The sequence below is a fragment of the Pinus tabuliformis genome, chromosome 9, assembly GCF_031772625.1.
Source record: "Pinus tabuliformis cultivar Carrire ecotype Pingquan chromosome 9, CPIR1, whole genome shotgun sequence".
Lineage (NCBI taxonomy): Eukaryota > Viridiplantae > Streptophyta > Pinopsida > Pinales > Pinaceae > Pinus > Pinus tabuliformis.
This window is the reverse complement of record NC_142307.1, coordinates 1,031,590,188-1,031,607,490: the sequence shown is the minus strand read 5'-3', so window position 1 is coordinate 1,031,607,490 and position 17,303 is coordinate 1,031,590,188. Positions and strand designations below refer to the sequence as shown.

General features: G+C 41.0%; 1 pseudogene; it reads right to left on the bottom strand.

The window, feature by feature from the left end:
- Positions 1 to 523: 523 nt before the first annotated feature.
- Positions 524 to 17,303, bottom strand: part of LOC149152213 (chaperonin-like RbcX protein 2, chloroplastic) — a 34,761-nt pseudogene continuing 17,981 nt past the window's right edge.

Sequence of the window (17,303 nt, the reverse complement as noted above, 5' to 3'; positions counted from 1 at the left end):
TTGAAGAGACCATAAAACTTTTTTTTTTTCCATAAGACCCATTTTTACTTGTAAAGCATCAGAGAATTTCCATAAGACCCATTTTTAGGAATGAGAATTTCTCCTTCAATTTCAGATCAAAATATTTTCCTTGGTTCTTAAGAAAGCACTGCCAAGAAGAACGCGTCCTCGTTGATGTTCATGTTCATGTTTATATCATTTTCTAAGTTAGGTAGACACGTCCAAAAGTATTTATATTTGTTTTTATGCACTACTCTTAATGCATGCCTCATAAGCACCATCTTCGACAAATACAATACACTATGTCACTCTTTAGGAAAGAACACCTTACATTATCAAAGGGATAATGCAGATTCTCAACAATTGAACCTCACTAAATTTTCATATTTCACACTACATTGTTTGGCATTCAAAGATAATTTTTCAATCTATACCTTAATAGTCCCTTAAAGATACATTAAATGGTACCTCCATCTCATAATGTAAAACCGAAATACAAGGAAACACATAAGAATCTCAAGTTTCAACCACTCTTCAAGGAATCGGGATCATTATTATAAGATGGCCATTTCACTATTTCAACAAGTATTTCTCGCATTAACTCCAAGTTCTGGTCAGTAAATGCCCTATGCATTTCCACTTGATTGTACTGATTGACCCATTTGTTGAACAAATGAAGTCAGGTTACAATCACCCTTTCATCCAATTCTTGCCTCTCCTTTATAGGATTATGAAGGAATATTTTTCCATCGTCGGGCTTGCTGTCAACCACATAGTTGTAAAACCACATGTACTGAGTAAAATTCATTTCATAGAGTTGTCCAAGGACAATCTTGAATGCTTTGAATGTAAAATTAGATTCTTGCCAATATCATCAAAATTATCTTCATATTTCCATACAATCTCATCGACCGCTACAAGGGGCCGACAATATCATTGTCTCCTAGAAGAAGCATACACAACTCGTGTGGACACTCTCACACTCAAACACCAAAATTGTCATGCATATGTCAACAAGGGAGCTACTATTATATTGGTAGTCCCTGTTGGGGTTGAGAAACTCCAGTTGTTTAAGTTGCCAGTGTATTCAGCAGCCTCACTCAGGAATTGACCTGTCCAGTGTATTCAGCAACCTCAACAAGCTGTAGCAGGTAGTTCCACAAAAACCAGGACTAACTAAAATAGGTTATGAGTAATGATTGTCATGTATGATGCGTATACATTGTAATAAGAGATTGAAATTAATTTAGTTTAACAACTTTTGAAGTCATCATTTTTAAAATTACTGTACAAATTTCAAAAGAAAAAATATATGTAAACCCATGTCTAAAGAGTTTAAGTAGACCATCATTTTTATATTGTTGTGTGAGCAATTTGTGTTATTTTTCACCAAAAGGAGGTGTTGTTTTCTTTTCAATATACTCGAAAAGAATATACAATTATAATCGATCTTGTCTCATTCTATGTTTTCTCTCGTAAATAAATATTTTGCCAAGAATCTAAAGAACAGTCATACTTGCCCATTGTGATAATATATTGATTTGAAATGCAGAGTCATGGATGCAGTTAAAATAAACTAATATGCATGCAACCAAAGACAAATACATTGGAAATCCACTTGAACCTGCACGTCAAGGCCCTAACAGAATATAAAGTTGATAGTGGAATATTTAACCACTTAGGTTGATAGTGGAATATTTAACCACTCAATCAACGAAAAACTTGTTGGTAAGCATGCAGGGGCTTGCATGAAGCCCACATGCCCCCTCTAGCCAGTGTAGAGTGCAGGTATTTCTAGCATGCACAGTGAATATCTCAATGCCAACTCCATCGTTTTTATATTGTTGTGTGAGCAATTTGTGTTATTTTTCACCAAAACGGAGGTGTTGTTTTCTTTTCAAAATACCCGAAAAGAATATACAATTATGATCGATATTGTCCCATTCTATGATTCTCTTGTAAAAAAATATTGCATCGAGAAACTAAAGAACAGTCATCCTTGCCCATTGTGATAATATATTGCTTTGAAATGTAGAGTCATGGATGCAGTTAAAATACACTAGTATGCATGCAACCAAAGACAAATACCTTCTCTGCAGAAACATTGTAAACATTCATTGTCTTTGCATCGAAAATTGTGACTTGGGCACATGGTGGTTGCTTGGCACACACCATGGGTGACCTGATTGGAATGTAAAATTGGAATCTTAAAAATATTTACTACTAAATCTTAAAGAAATCAAATGAATCAATAATGCAACCGACAACCATATACCTATAAACATCATGATTTGGAGACCATCAACTCTGAAGGGGGCAACAAAGACATATCTAAATTGGGTCGTTGGAAAATACCCTTTTAATAGCCACGATACTCTGTTGGAATTAATCATACCTACTAAACTTAATGCCTGATAGTGCAGCCATACTTGAAGTACATAACAAATCAAACAACAAATTTTTGTTTCAGGCTGAAGGACATAAATGTAAATGAGTTTTTTAACTAGGGTACAAGTTCCTCCATTCGTACACTACAACAAAACAATTAAGATCAAATAAATAACTACATAGAGGAGGTAAATAGTAAATGTCAGGATTTTATTGTGGTTGGAGTATATACCACACAGTATGAAAGTTCAGAAAATTATTTTTTTAGTGTGTGCCCCTATTAAGTTTTGATGTATAACTTGTTATAAAATTAATGTAACAATGAATGATATTTTAGTTATGTCATTAAATATGAAGTTATAATTTTTGTAGCGAACAAGATCGAATGTCTGGAGTTAGATTTCAACAGCAAAAATAGGTAGGTGCATAAAAGAAATTGTCTTTGATTGTGTAAAACAGAGAAACTGTAAATCTCTGTAAAATTTCTAGTTTTATCATGGTGTATGGAGCTAAACCCTATAGTTTATGTTTTGTAAATGTTATCTACCTTCATGAATATATAAACAATAGAATTTCTTTTTGCCATGTTCTGTAAATTCATTTCTCATTTTTACCACACAAACACTATGTTTCACTTCATTTCATACTGCACATGATTTCTAAAATTTTTACAGTGTTTTACTGTCAAGTTAAAATTATTTTTCCTTTGTATAGCACGACGATCTCTATTGTTTTGTCGATTACCTTTTCTGTCAAAACCTGCACGTTAAGGCCCTAACAAAGTATAAATTTGATAGTGGAATATTTAACCACTTAACTTATCTAAAATATTAAAATAACACTACATCAACATGTGGCGTCAATCAATGAAAAACTTGTTGGTAAGCATGCAGGGGCTTGGATGAAACCCACATGCCCCCTCTAGCTGGTGTCGAGGGAGATTCCATATTCCACAGTAGCCCCTGGTGATGAAGCGAAAAGGCACCAGAGAATTCAGTTTGGGATCTACCCGAGCCATAGTTGGGTAAGAATCACACTATGATATCACCTACCGCTTGAGGTTGTCTCATGGCTGGTACGCAGTGTTATAGACATTTTTGTACCTTACAGCATGAAGCATGAAATGTCAATAATCTAAGGGATCCAAAGTCCCTAAACATGTTGTTCCTACCCCTAGAGGAACAAGGTCAGCAAACCACAGCACTGAAAATCAGTTCTCCACCTGAAAACACTCAAAAACAAGCTAATTCTGGATCATGTCAACTGCTCCACTGAGCATCTGCGCTGAATGTCAACTGCTCCACTTTGTACCTGCGCTGAATGTCAAAAGCAATGAAGGCTACCTGCGCTGGACGAGATTGGCCAAGTGGCACAGTCATTCTGCAAGGTGTCAAATGCCCAGGAAGCTTCCAAAATGACACTTGGATCAGGGAATTCGCCTTGTGATGAGTAAGAGGATCTAGATCTCCAAGTGGAAGCAAGAAACTCCAAGTGGACTCAAGAACTGAAGAATAACTGAAGTGGGAGAGGACACTAGTCAGCTTCATGCCAGCCTCAAGCTGACTCATCCTTTCTCCAAAACTCCTATATATAGAGCTCTCTCATGAGGTCTAGGGAGGCTGGAATCTTGTGAATGTAAGGAAGTGTTGTTGGTTTGAGTATAGAACTATTGGGTGATTTGCTTGAAGGAGGTGAAGAGGAGATTTATTTCTGCTGGGAGGTGATGCTGGATTGGGCCTCTTATGGTTGTATCACTTCCTGAACTTTACTTCTTCCATTAATAAAGCATTTGAGGTTCTTCTATATGCATGTGTCTCAATGATGTGTTGTTATACTTGTGTATTTGATTTATTCTAATCCTTGAATCAATTATGAATGTATGCTTCTTGTAGTTTCCCTCTCTTGTTATTTTGCAGGATCTTGGTGTAGCTGGGCCAGTGAAAGAGCAAGGAACTAGGAGCAAGCAGCAAAGAGAGAAGATTGGATCAATCATTAGCGGAAGACATCTGTTAGTGGATCTATTTCTCCCCTCTCTTACATCTCATAAAGAAGTAATCTCAAATAGCTTTGCTTTGATTGTTGCTAAGGTACTATCACCCTTAGAGTGGGATAGGGTCATTCCGTATTGGATACTTTTCCCAACAACAAATTGGTGACTCCGCTGGGGATCGTATCTTGTTGGTTGTTTGTGTTTTTGCTATTCATTTCATAAACAAAGGGAGTACCGAATCGAACTGCGTTTGGATCTTTCAAATGCGAAGTAGAGGGCAGATACTCTAGCTCAGTTTCTCGGCAAGTTTATGATTTGAATAGCTGATCCGCAAGGACTCTAATAAGCTCTTAGTGATAGCTTTTCATCCTCCTTTTCATCCCTTAGTGTGTACTTAACTGATAGCTTCTGATTTGGCCAAAACCTGTGAATTTTTGAGCAATCTGTGACCCGGAAACCAAGAGAAGCGAAAGTTTCGTTCTTCAGTGCAGGCTGTGTGAAGGCTGTCTGCATTTCAGTGCAGTTCCCGAAGGGGCTACCTGCGCTGAAGGTCAAACTGCCTGTGTACCACCTGCGCTGGACCAGTCTTGCCTTGTGCTACTGGGGTTTCCTGCTGTTTCTTGCCCTGTTTTCACTCTTGTTTTTGCTGCCTGTTACCAGTCAATGTGCCTATCTGAAACCAACTTTCCTTGCCACTATTCCGCCTCGGTTGTATAAAGAAACTGTGTTTTTTCTTTGTGTATTTCTTGTATCATTTACAGTTTCCCATAACGAAAGTGAACTAGTCTTGCTGTGGCCTCTTAGATCTAGACCTGTGATTAAGTGTCGTTTTGATCTTAAGAGTTAGTTTGTTTGCTGTTCATAGCTGATTGAGCTTTTGATTTCGTCATTTGGTTTGAATTTATATATTTCTAGTGTCGAAACAAGTAAATCTTAAGGTGTCTTTTGATTTTGGACAAGCTTGTTTGCTTTCACTTGAAATTGAATTCGAAATTATACAACAGCTTTCTTTTTGTGTCGCACAAACATTAAGAAAGAGAAAAGAAATACCTGCATTTTTTGCATTTTGCATATAAGTTTGTATGTTGATTTAGGGAAAAAGTGCATTAGCGAGTGCTCTTTGATCTGTGTGAAAAGATTTTGTCTCTCTTTTCCCTCAGTAGTTAAGATTTTCATAAGTCGAAAAGATTGAAAAAGCTTGCTTCTCATCTTAGACTGCATTTAGGAATTTGTATCAATACATCTCGTGGTGAACCTTGAAAGGCAAACTTTAAAAAAGATCAACTTAAAATATATTGAATGAACCTAACAACGCTTTGAAACATAACGCAAACACATAGAGGTCTAAGCTAGAGACGTGTTCCGGCGTCGTTAAACGTAGTGACTGTCGATCTCGACGAAGGTGGGTGATTCCTCCTGAGAGTCGGTGGCACTAATACGGACTTGTGCTCCCACGTACCGTCGCGTATATATTGGGAGACCCCTATAGGCATACATCTTTTATCCATAGGAAGCCGTGTCGGCCGCCCTACTGATCACAATGCAGTGAACACAGCATTCACGAAGATCGACCACCCGTACCGTAAAACGTATTCTGTGGTTTTGCGAAAGGTTTGGCACACCCTCTGCCTAGATCTCCAGAGCAGTTTCTTTTGGCCTTTTTCAAACTCTATAACTGAAAAAGTCCAACCGAGCATTTGTCACTTCGGGCTCGTTAATACATCGAAGGAGACTAGAGTCATCTTTAGCTTTTTCTCGACTCTTAAAAAGTGAAAAAGCAAGTTGTGTCTAAAAGCGTCTAATAAAATTCATTCAATTCGGAAACACAAATTTCCCTTTTTAATATTTTAGTTGATTGAGTAATCTGCAATCGTGGAAGAAAGTCAATTGAAACCCCGTCGTTCGCGGAGGCTTACGAGTCAACCGTCTTTGTCTCCGGAATCGAAAACAGTACGGACAAAGCGAACTCATTTAACCGGTTCAAAATCTCCTATAAAAGTTAGAACAAGTGTTCCAACTGCATCTGAGGTTCCGGTTACTCCAAACATTTCTGGAAACCCCGCCTCTATAGAAGAAGTTCAACAGCCACAGAAGGACAGTAATACTGATCCTAGTCTGGGGGCAAATACTTGTGTAACTGAACCAGTTCCATCTGTAACCGGTCCAGAGAGTTTTGTTCCTCAAACAACTGTCGCTGTCGAAACAACCACTTCTTCGCCACCAGAAATATTTTACGGACCTGAGGGTCTTCCTCTTCCACCGGGTTTGATTGCGATAGAGGAAATTGCAGAGGACCCACAAGCAAGTACTCCAACTCATTTCGGAGTCGGGGTCACTCTATTTCCTTCGTCAGAAGTTAATCCACCACAAGTGGAAGTTCCTGTAGAATCACTAGGCAATCTATTGGATAGACTTAAGATGTCTGAACAACCGTCATCATCTAGGACTGTGTCAAATGACACAGCGACAGCAGAAGCCCCTGCCGTCACTCCGACGATGTTTGCCGGCATACCAGCTGTCCCAACTAGCTCGCAACAGCTAGAAGGAGTCCACCAAGGGACTATTTCGACAGTATGGTCTGTTCCAGTTTGTTCATCCGGAATAATACCCGGCAACTCTTATGTTGAAACTCGAAAGATTGGTCCTCAGGGAGGTCAATTTGGGCCATCCAGTCCTCAAGGACTAACAATCCCTATGAGTTCCAGGTTGCTACCGTATGGGGGGCAGTATGCCCTTTCATTACCTCCTCCGGGAGGATATCCATATGGCAGTTCTCAACAGTATTCAGGTTATACTGGAATTGCATCAAGTAGTTGGGTACCTATGCTACCTCAACAACCAAGTGTTGTATATTCTATGCAACAGTGTGTACCTATGATGAACATCCCAACCACACCGGCTATTGTAACAGTGTCACAAGTTCAAGCGATGCCTGTTGCATGTCAACCTCAGATTTCTTAGGTTGTAATGCAAAAGCCCCTTGACCATGGGTCACAACCACAATCGCCAACTGGTGGGGCGACACAGGTCCAAATGGGTACAATTACCCCACACCTCGGACCAACGGTTAGCATAGCACAACAGAACATGGCTTCGCAACCATGGCTGGTACAATACCAACAACCGCAATTCCAGCAAGTGTACCAAGATTCTGAGCAGCAGATTTTTGCGAACAGTGGACAACCGTATATCCAAAACGGTCAAAACCAACCACTTTACAGTGGTCAAGTCCACCAACCGTATCAGTCATACCAACATCAATTACATTATGCTGGTATGCAAAGACCCACTGCTCAAGCGATTCCATCGTACCCTGGTTATGCTTCGCCTAACCTGAATCAACAGTTACCACTCGTGGCAACTTTAGAGTTACCAGATTTACACCAGTTAACCAACGATCCGATTGCTTATGCCCCTTGGTGGCCAGCGATTCCTCATAAACTTCCATCTGACATTCCTAAATTCAATGGAAATCCAGGTGAAGACCCATCGAATCACGTGATGACTTTTCATCTGTGGTGTTCGTCGAACACCCTAAACGACGATTCGATAAGGCTTCGCCTTTTTCAGAGGACATTGACAGGTCTAGCGGCTAAATGGTATATTGAATTGCCAAGAGCCTCTTTCGACAATTTTAGTTCCCTAGCCACGACTTTCTTGACCCATTTTCAATTACCGATAAGGTATGAAACGGGAACAGAAATATTAACCAACTTCAAACAGACAACTGCCACCCATATATCTGATCATATACATGAGTGGCGTCGTCATCGTAGGATGGTGAAAACATATGTTCTCGATCAGCTATTAGCTGAATGGTTTATAAAGTCGTTACTTCCTGCTATTACGGAAGATGTGGCCAAGGGGGGAGTCGTAACAGAGGAGCAAGTCATTGCTCGTGCACAGTATTTGGACTTAGTTTATACTCAGTCTGGCACGCTCTACGACAAAATACCTGACGCCCCTAGACCGGAATTTTCAATTCCTCCTCCTCCTAAATCAAATAGTGACTCTCATGCCGGTGATGGCGTGATTGGCACAGCAAACGCGAAATCGATAAAGGCTTCGTCAAATAAAGCCCGTAAGAATTCGGATCAAAATGCAAAAGAAGAAATTCTTGCTTCGGAAGTAAATGCCATATCAGCAGATAAGGGAAAAGAAACCAATCAACCAGGAAGCAAGAAAAAGCAAAACAAAGGGAAGAAGAAGAAACAGGGTGAATCATCTCCTAAGAAAAATTCTTCGAACCCTCCTGGAAAAGGGAAACCAAATAGTCCATGTATGATATGTGACGAGGATCACTGGACAAGGGATTGTCCCTACAAAGCTGAGTTAAAGAGGTTCTTTAAAAGTTCCCAAACCTCAGCTGTGTTAACTGATCCATTTCCCAACCCAGGTCAAAATCTGGTTGATAGTGGAAATGCTTCCCCGTCGCAAGTGCTTATGTTGTCGGTTTCAAAACAGCAGAATGATGCTTTGATTTCGACAAGGAACAAAGATTACGGGAATCCTCAGCTGTCAAACGAAAAAGGTAAAGATCAACCAAGTAGTTCGACAACAACTTAGACAGAAGTTGTACCGCCCATCATTCCTGAATTAACAATAAAACCGCCAAAGGGTGTAGTACACAAGTCGACATTTAATCCTCGCGCCAGAGCGGCGCAGCATTATAACATAGTGGAAGATTTGGCACAATCGCCATCCGCTATGTCGACTCTTGAAGTATTACAAAATTGTCCATCCCAAAGGCAGGCATTGTTATCAGCAATTGGTGGGGTTGATCCTAAGGATTCCAATCTTGTATCCTTTGATCATAAGGGATACGATCCTCAATTACTAGCTCAACTAGCTTTCCTTATTCAAGTGAAAGCCCTCAACAAAACTGTTCACAGAACAATAATTGATGAGGGAGCATCAACATGTATTATGTCGATGAGTTGCTGGAAAACTTTAGGATCTCCAACCTTGTCGCGATCTTCGACGACATTAAAAGCTTTCGACGGAAGGACTTATACCCCTTACGGTATCCTTAATAACTTGAAAGTTGAACTAGGAGGAAAGACAGTAGAAATTGATGTTGAGGTCATTGATGGAAATCTTGACTATAACATCCTACTGGGTAGACCATGGATTTATGCCATGGCAGCTGTTGTGTCGACTTATTTTAGGAAGATCGCATTCCCGTTTGAAGGAGGGATTACGATCGTCGACCAACAGAATTTCCTCCCTAATGGTTCACAAGTTACAGGAAGCATTCCCATGATCCATGAGAGCAACCATTCAATTCAAGATATCGGAGTAGGATTATTGAAAGACCCCACATTGATGGGAACTTTCGCGCTGCCACCTCCTATTTATATGGGAAATATACCATTTGTAGCGACCTGCAACATGATATCTTCCACGAAGGTCGACATGGATCGTTCAATGGTTTTGCCCCCAAGCCCTTTAGAAATATTGTAGCAATCAATGTTTCAAGCATGGGAGGCGAACCCAAATCAACGCTCGTCAAGCGTTTGGGTAGACAGGTCTAGAGAATATGGAACCCCATTAGATCCTTGGTCGAAAGTACATGGGACTGACGAAAGAATCTTACAATCAATGTTGATTGAGGGGGCACCATGGAATGATCACCACCATCGTTCCCTTCTTCCTGAATATGAAGAAGATACTCAGAGTGACCTTTATCACCCTTCAGTTTTTGAATTCCTAACAAATACTGTAAATACGGTGGATTCCGAGCGAAACCTATCCAATATTGAAGAGACTATAGCCATAAATATCTCGACTAACACAGATGTTGTAGAGAATATTTATGTCGGCAAAGGTTGTTCCCCTTCAGAACTGGCATGGAAAATTTTAGGGGCTAATGTTCGCCCAGTGGGCTAATTTTCCATGATTTTTCCACAAAAAAGATTCGCCAATTTCCAATTTTATAAAAGACGATTCGCCCAAATTTTAGAATATAAAATTATTTTACCTTAAAAATCGCCAACATTATATAGAGACTATATATAAAATAATTATAAATTTGAATAATTTTACAAATATATCAATAAACATTTATAATTTGCATATTAGGGATTAATGAGATTCGCCAATGTTTTAAACTTCAAAAAATTTTTCCATCCTTAAAATTTTCCTTGAACTGGAAATATATAATGCTCTTTTTTGCGAATTTAGAGATGTCTTTGCTTGGTCATATGATGAAATGCCAGGCATTGAATCAAGTATCGTTGAACATGAAATTAAAATGTATCCTGATGTCAAACCAGTAAGACAACGACTTTGGCAGGTGCACCCCAAGAAAGCCGCTGCCATTAAGGCAGAAGTCAAAAAACTTCTCCATGCTGGATTCATCTACCCGGTTCCTCTAACCGATTGGGTATCGAATATTGTCCCTGTTATGAAGAAACAAGGGACGATTAGAGTGTGTGTCGATTATAGGGATGTAAACCAAGCTTGTCCAAAGGACAACTACCCTACACCCTTCATCGACCAAATAATTGATGAATGCGCCGGATGTGAAATCTTTTCATTTATGGATGGATTTTTCGGGTATAATCAAATAAATATCCGCCCACAGGACCAGTCAAAGACTGCATTTATTTGTCCGTGGGGCACATTTGCTTATCGAAAATTACCCTTTGGTTTAAAGAACGCAGGGGCGACGTTTCAGAGGGCAATGAATTATGCCTTCCATGACATCAAGAACATTGTTCAACCTTATCTCGACGATCTTCCGGCTCATTCGTGAAAGCGGACTGATCATCCGCAGCATTTAAGAGCAATATTTCTACGTTGCCGACACTACAAGATAAGACTCAATCCGCACAAATGTGTGTTTTGCGTCGGTTCTGGTCGTCTACTTGGCTTTATAGTCTCTAAGGATGGGATTCGTCTCGACCTCTGCAAGGTTCAGGCAATCATTAATTTGCCTCCACCTTCAAATTTGCTTCAGATTCAGAAACTCCAAGGGAAAGCAAACTTTCTGAGGAGGTTCATTCCAAATTACGAAGAACTAGCTAAAGGTTATACTCGTCTTTTGAAAAAGGATGTACCTTTTGTCTGGGACCAGGTGGCGCAAGCTTCCTTTGATGCTCTAAAAGATTGTCTAGTAAAAGCATCATTAATGTACGCCCCGGACTATCAAAGAGATTTTAACCTGTATCTGGCTGCAGCGGATACGACCATTGCAATGGTTTTAGTTCAAGAAGTTGATGGAATTGAACATCTTATTTATTATTTAAGTAAAAACTTAAACGATACAGAAAGTAAATATTCTTATGTTGAAAAACTAGCGCTTGCAGCTGTTCAAGCGATTCAAAGGTTTCGACATTATGTCCTCTTTCGGAAAACTACCATCTTGTCGGATTGCAACCCCATGACTTATATACTGTCGCGACAGTTGCTGGGGGGCAAATATTCAAAATGGATAGCGATCCTTCAAGAGTTTGATCTGGAATTTGTAAAATCCAAATCAAAGAAAGCTCTAGTTTTCGCAGAATTGTTATGCGATCTCCCATCGTTGTCCAACGATGAAACATCGAAAGAGTCAATCGTGGACAAAAGTTTGTTTCTGATATCTGTAAGCGATGAGTGGTATGGAGATATCATAGTTTATCTCTAAACCCAAAAATTCAGGCCAAACACCTCTCGCTCCGAACAAAAACGTATACGATACCAAGCAAAAGACTACATGATCGTCGGTGACACGCTTTACCGTCGTGGTGTCGATACAGTTCTGAGGAGGTGCCTTACCCATGAGGAGGCCAAAAAAGCCCTGAATGATTGTCATTCAGGCGCGTGTGGGGGGCATCAGTCTGGATATGCAACAGCACAAAAAATCTTATGAGCAGGATACTTCTGGCCAACCATGTTCAAAGATTGCATAACCGCAGTCAGAAGTTGCCATGCTTGTCAAATTTTTGATAGCAAAACCAGACGACCACCCGCACCTTTGCAGCCAATAGTTGCTGTTGGGCCCTTCGCCAAGTGGGGCATCGATTTCATGCAATGTAACCCCACCTCAACTGGGGGGCATGGGTATATTATAGTCGTTGTTGACTATTTTACCATTATAGTCGCTGTTGACTATTTTACCAAATGGGCCGAGGCGATGCCTACATTAGCTAACACTGGTGAAACAGCTGCCCTTTTCTTTTGCAATCATGTAGTCGCCAGGTTCGGCGTACCACAGGCTATAGTTACAGATCATGGGTCGCATTTTCGCAATCACATGATGGTCGAATTAGCTGCCAAGCTAGGGCTATCTCACGACAGCTCTACCCCATATTATCCGTAAGCCAACGGACAAGTTGAGGCAATCAACAAGGTCCTGAAGCGTATGTTGCAAAGGATGATTGGGGTTCATAAAAGAAGGTGGCACCTAATCCTTTACTAAGCCTTGTGGGCTTACCGAACGTCGGTAAAGAACGCAACCGGGTTCACACCTTTTCAACTGGTGTATGGCCTGGAAGCAGTCTTGCCAATCCAGTGCGAAATTTCGTCGCTTAAACTCGCAATCGATCTTCTCCCCAGAACTTCAGAAGAAGAGGCTCATTTCTTGGAACTAATCCAATTGGATGAAACCCGTCGTGATGCCGCTTTGGCTAACGAAGCTCATAAGAAACGAGTCAAGGCTCAGTTCGACAAAAATGTCAAACCCCGTGTCTTCTCAGAAGGTGATTTGGTCTTGCTTTATGACCAAGAATCCGATAAATTGGGAGCAGGAAAATTCAAGTCCTTATGGATGGGCCCCTATATTTTTAAAAGGGTGTTAGCGAAAGGAGCCTACGAGTTAATGGATTACGATGGAATTCCACTGGCGCAGCCCCGCAACGGGTTGTACCTCAAGCGTTACTATGCTTAAATAGTAACCTGCATGCTTTTGTTGTATTTTGTTTTCGCTAAAGTGTTTGTTCTGGTCGAGTGATCCACCTTTTCATTCGTTGCAGATGTCGAACCTTCTGGAGACATGTGTTGGATATGCCGACGGAGCGAGTCGTAGTTCGCGGAACCTATCCTCCGCAGCCTGGGCCATTTTTGATCCAAGCTGCGAGTTAGTAAGTTTCAGAGGTGTATGTATTGGGCAATCGACGAATAACATCGCTGAGTATAGCGCGTCGATAGAACTACTCTCTGATGCCATCACACGTGGCATACGCCGACTAATTGTCAGGCTAGACTCACAGCTTGTAATACTACAACTCAATGGTATATATTCTGTTCGCAATCCAGCTATTTATACCATGTTCCTAAGGGTTAAGATCTTGGAAAGATGATTTGATTCAATTCAATATCAACATATTTCAAGAAACTTAAACACATTAACTGACTCATTAGCAAACTATGTGTTAGATAGACATTTGCAACATTTATAAAAAGGACACATCATTAAAGATTGTACATATGGATCACATAAGTCAACCAGAATAAAACTCGAAAATCAAAATACATATAAGCTGTTTATATAAGTTCATACATAATGTTCTGTAACCAAGACAAAATTGGTCATATGACCTAAAAACTCAAAAAGATGCTAGGGGGCACCCTAGCCTAGTGGTGCTCATGATAGTACGTCACGGCCTGTGCAATCATGCGCAAGAGACGAGTCCATCGTCTAGGCACACCAATAGTATGCCGCTGCAGCTGTAAAGGTAACTCGTCAATCTGTACATCCGGAAGACCACGAGTAAGGCTCTCAACCTGCTCCTGCACAGCTGTAAGGGTCTCAGTATCGTCAAGATCGCAAATAACAACTCTCCTAGCAGGCTCCACTGCCGGGGCAGCAGCTGGCGATCTCGGACGAACTGCTGGACGGACAGGACCAATATCTGCATGCACCCAAGAGTACAATTAAAAGTCTTGATAGAATAAAGCACAACAACATTATGAATAAGAATAGTAAACAGTAATATGGTCAAGGAGTTTACCAATGGCGCCCCACTGCTCGCCATCCGGTAGCACCAAATCCGGATCGCCTCGGAAATCCATAGCCACATATGGATACTTGGAAAACGCCATCTCCTGACGCTCGAACCACCTAAAGAAGGCCTCAGTAAAAGTAATCTGAGGTTGACCAGCATGCCTAGACATGTGGTCGACCCACCTCTGCATGCGTGGCTCGGTCGGAGAAGGCAAGTCAAGTATGATGTACTGAGGCTGCATCAGTGGGATTTTCTCCAAGGCAAAGGCAGTCAGAATAGAACCAAATCCAAAGTTCTTCAGCTTCCCGTCCTTTACCTTGGTCAATTGACTTTTCATCTGAACAAGTACTGCATCACACCAGTTGAATACTTTCGGTTGGAGACACTCCAAAGCGTGCTGCATATAAGACCTGTTGGCAACATGTAGAGCTGCACTGCCGGCCATCCTACCAATAGTGAACAGAATGGACCTGAGAGCCCGATCAGTAATCTCACGGATAACAATCTTGCCGTCTCTGCTTGGCTGAGAACCTTCCCTGCAATACTGGCGGACATAATCTCTGGTGGAATCAGTCCCCCGGGCCGTACCTGACAAGGAAATGGGGGCACCTCGTCTTGACAGTCCAGTCAAGAAGTACATGTCCTCTATGGTCAAGGGGATGGCCTTTCCCCTAATCTAGAACACTTGGTTAACAGGATCCCAAGCATCAAGCATGTACTGCAGTAAAGAAATCTGTGCTCTCATGCTAGAGATACGGAAGAACTTCAGCAGGCCACAGTTCCGCAACGCGTTCACCGTGACAGGGTCATGGAGGGCAATCATGTCCTCCTCTTCATGTTCTCGTTCTCGCCACGTAAGAGACATTTTGTTCAAAGTTCCCTGCAAGGCAAACAAGAGAAGGAGTAAGTTCCTGATTTTGATGAGAAACTGGCGAAAAAATCATCAAAAAATGACCTAAAAAACTCAGTTTTTGAGCCCAGCGCAGGCAGAGAGCCTCCCACCTGCATTGAGGGTCAGGCTGCCTTAAGGCAGCTTGACCTTCAGCGTAGGTTTCGAAAGAGGAACCTGCGCTGGAACTAGGGCGATTTTGCAAAACCCCTGGGGCTCAGAAATGCTGGAAAACAGGCATGAAATAGGAAGAAGAAACCATGAAAAGAAAGAGCTAGGGTTTAGATCCTACCTGGTCTAGACGGCGCCGAAAATCGTCCGCAGAATCTCCCGGAATCAGCTAGTGAAAATCAAGGGGGAAGAGGCACCTCCAGAGCTCCAACAAACCAAATGCAAATGAAATGGTAAATGAGAGGTAAAAACACCTTTTAATGGCTTTTTACACAGTTTAAAGTGAAATATTAGGGTTATAATCTCATTTTCATGCAAATATTATTCATTTCTAACAAAGTTTGTTGCAGCAATTGAAAATGCAGTACTATACTTGAAAAGAGAAAAGCTAGTAATGGTAAAAAATCAAAATTTGACCATATAATCGAGCAGTTTTACCGTGGAATTTATGCTCGTTAAAAAATAGAAAAGCGAAGATCGAGCAGTTTTACCGTGGAATTTATGCTCGTTAAAAAATAGAAAAGCGTGAGCAATAGTTTCCTCCAGAGTTTAAGCTCATTAAAAAATGAACCTATTCCGGTAAATAACCATTGTGATCGTAAATTTATTAGCCATAAAAGCCTTGGTCGTGTTTGCACCTGCCACCTCCATTCCATTTGGCCGATCGTTCACCCCCATATGATTGTTTACCCATTTTGAGGAACAACTGCGAAGAGTGATTTCACTTAGCCATCCTTGTGACACTGCCGTGATTGGAAAATTCCAACCTGTACCTGGAATCTGCTGCTATCCCTGTTTATCACTCGTTCCTCAAAAGACGAGTCTTCTTTGAGATATTTTCTCCTGACTCGTAAAATATGAAAAGTTTGCCGAGTTTTGGCCTTCCAGCTCGTTAAAGGGACCGGAAGAGCTATCCCTCCTCTAGATTTTAATCTTTTTGGACCTGAGGGATTATTACACAAAAAGGTCGAGCGCTTGTTTTATTCGGCTCGTTAAAGTTATCGAAAACTCATCCCTTTTATATTGTTTTATACTTTTTCAGACTCAAGGGATTAGATGACGAAAAAGGAATTTTGGAGTTAACTTTATGTACCTTTTCGGACTCTCTAAAAATGAAAAGGACCGAGTTTTCCTTGTCGTTAGACTCGTTAAAATGATTAAATAGCGACAAACTTGTCTTTAGACGAGAACGAGTTTCCCTATCGCTAAGCTCGTTAAAACATAGCGATGGGCTTGCCCGAAGGGCAGGTTATAGAACAAGCATATGTTATCCTCCTCAAGCTTGACAAAAATAAAGAGGTACTGGTCAGAAATGACTGGGGAAAAATTGGGAGAACCTCAAAGCTTTAATGGTAGCAAGTCGCTCTTGAACATGACACTTTTTCCTCCGTATCACATTGGGTTGGGTTGTTTCATTCACCGGTCTCATCACCATGGTCTTCGTCAAACCATCCACATTTGGGGTAATGCTACCAATCCATCACATCAGTGTCGTTATATGTTCAAGAGATGTTGTTCAAAAAGAGTCAACCGTGTCCCATCCACTGCCATACATTATCCTTCATCCACCCATGATCGCCACCCTGAATCATATTTCACAGATTGTTTTCACCTCCACTAAAATTATTAGCTCCGTTCCATGTCACTAATGTGGGATTCATTAAGGCCCTCCTTTGATGGATCGCTTCTTGTCGACTTCAGCTCATTATCCAAGAAGTTGATCTAGGAACAACCCCCCCAGTACTTTGAAGCTTGCATGCCTCAATGGCAAGTTTCTCACTTCCGGCGACAGGTATACATTAATGACCTTCGACCAGAAGATTTTGCGTGGTGTTCGACGCCAAGTCCTTTATTCACACCACGTGAATTGTACTGCAGTACCTTGAGGGTCATTGTCATTATTGGTGATTCCTCTCGCGCTTGTTAACGGTTTACA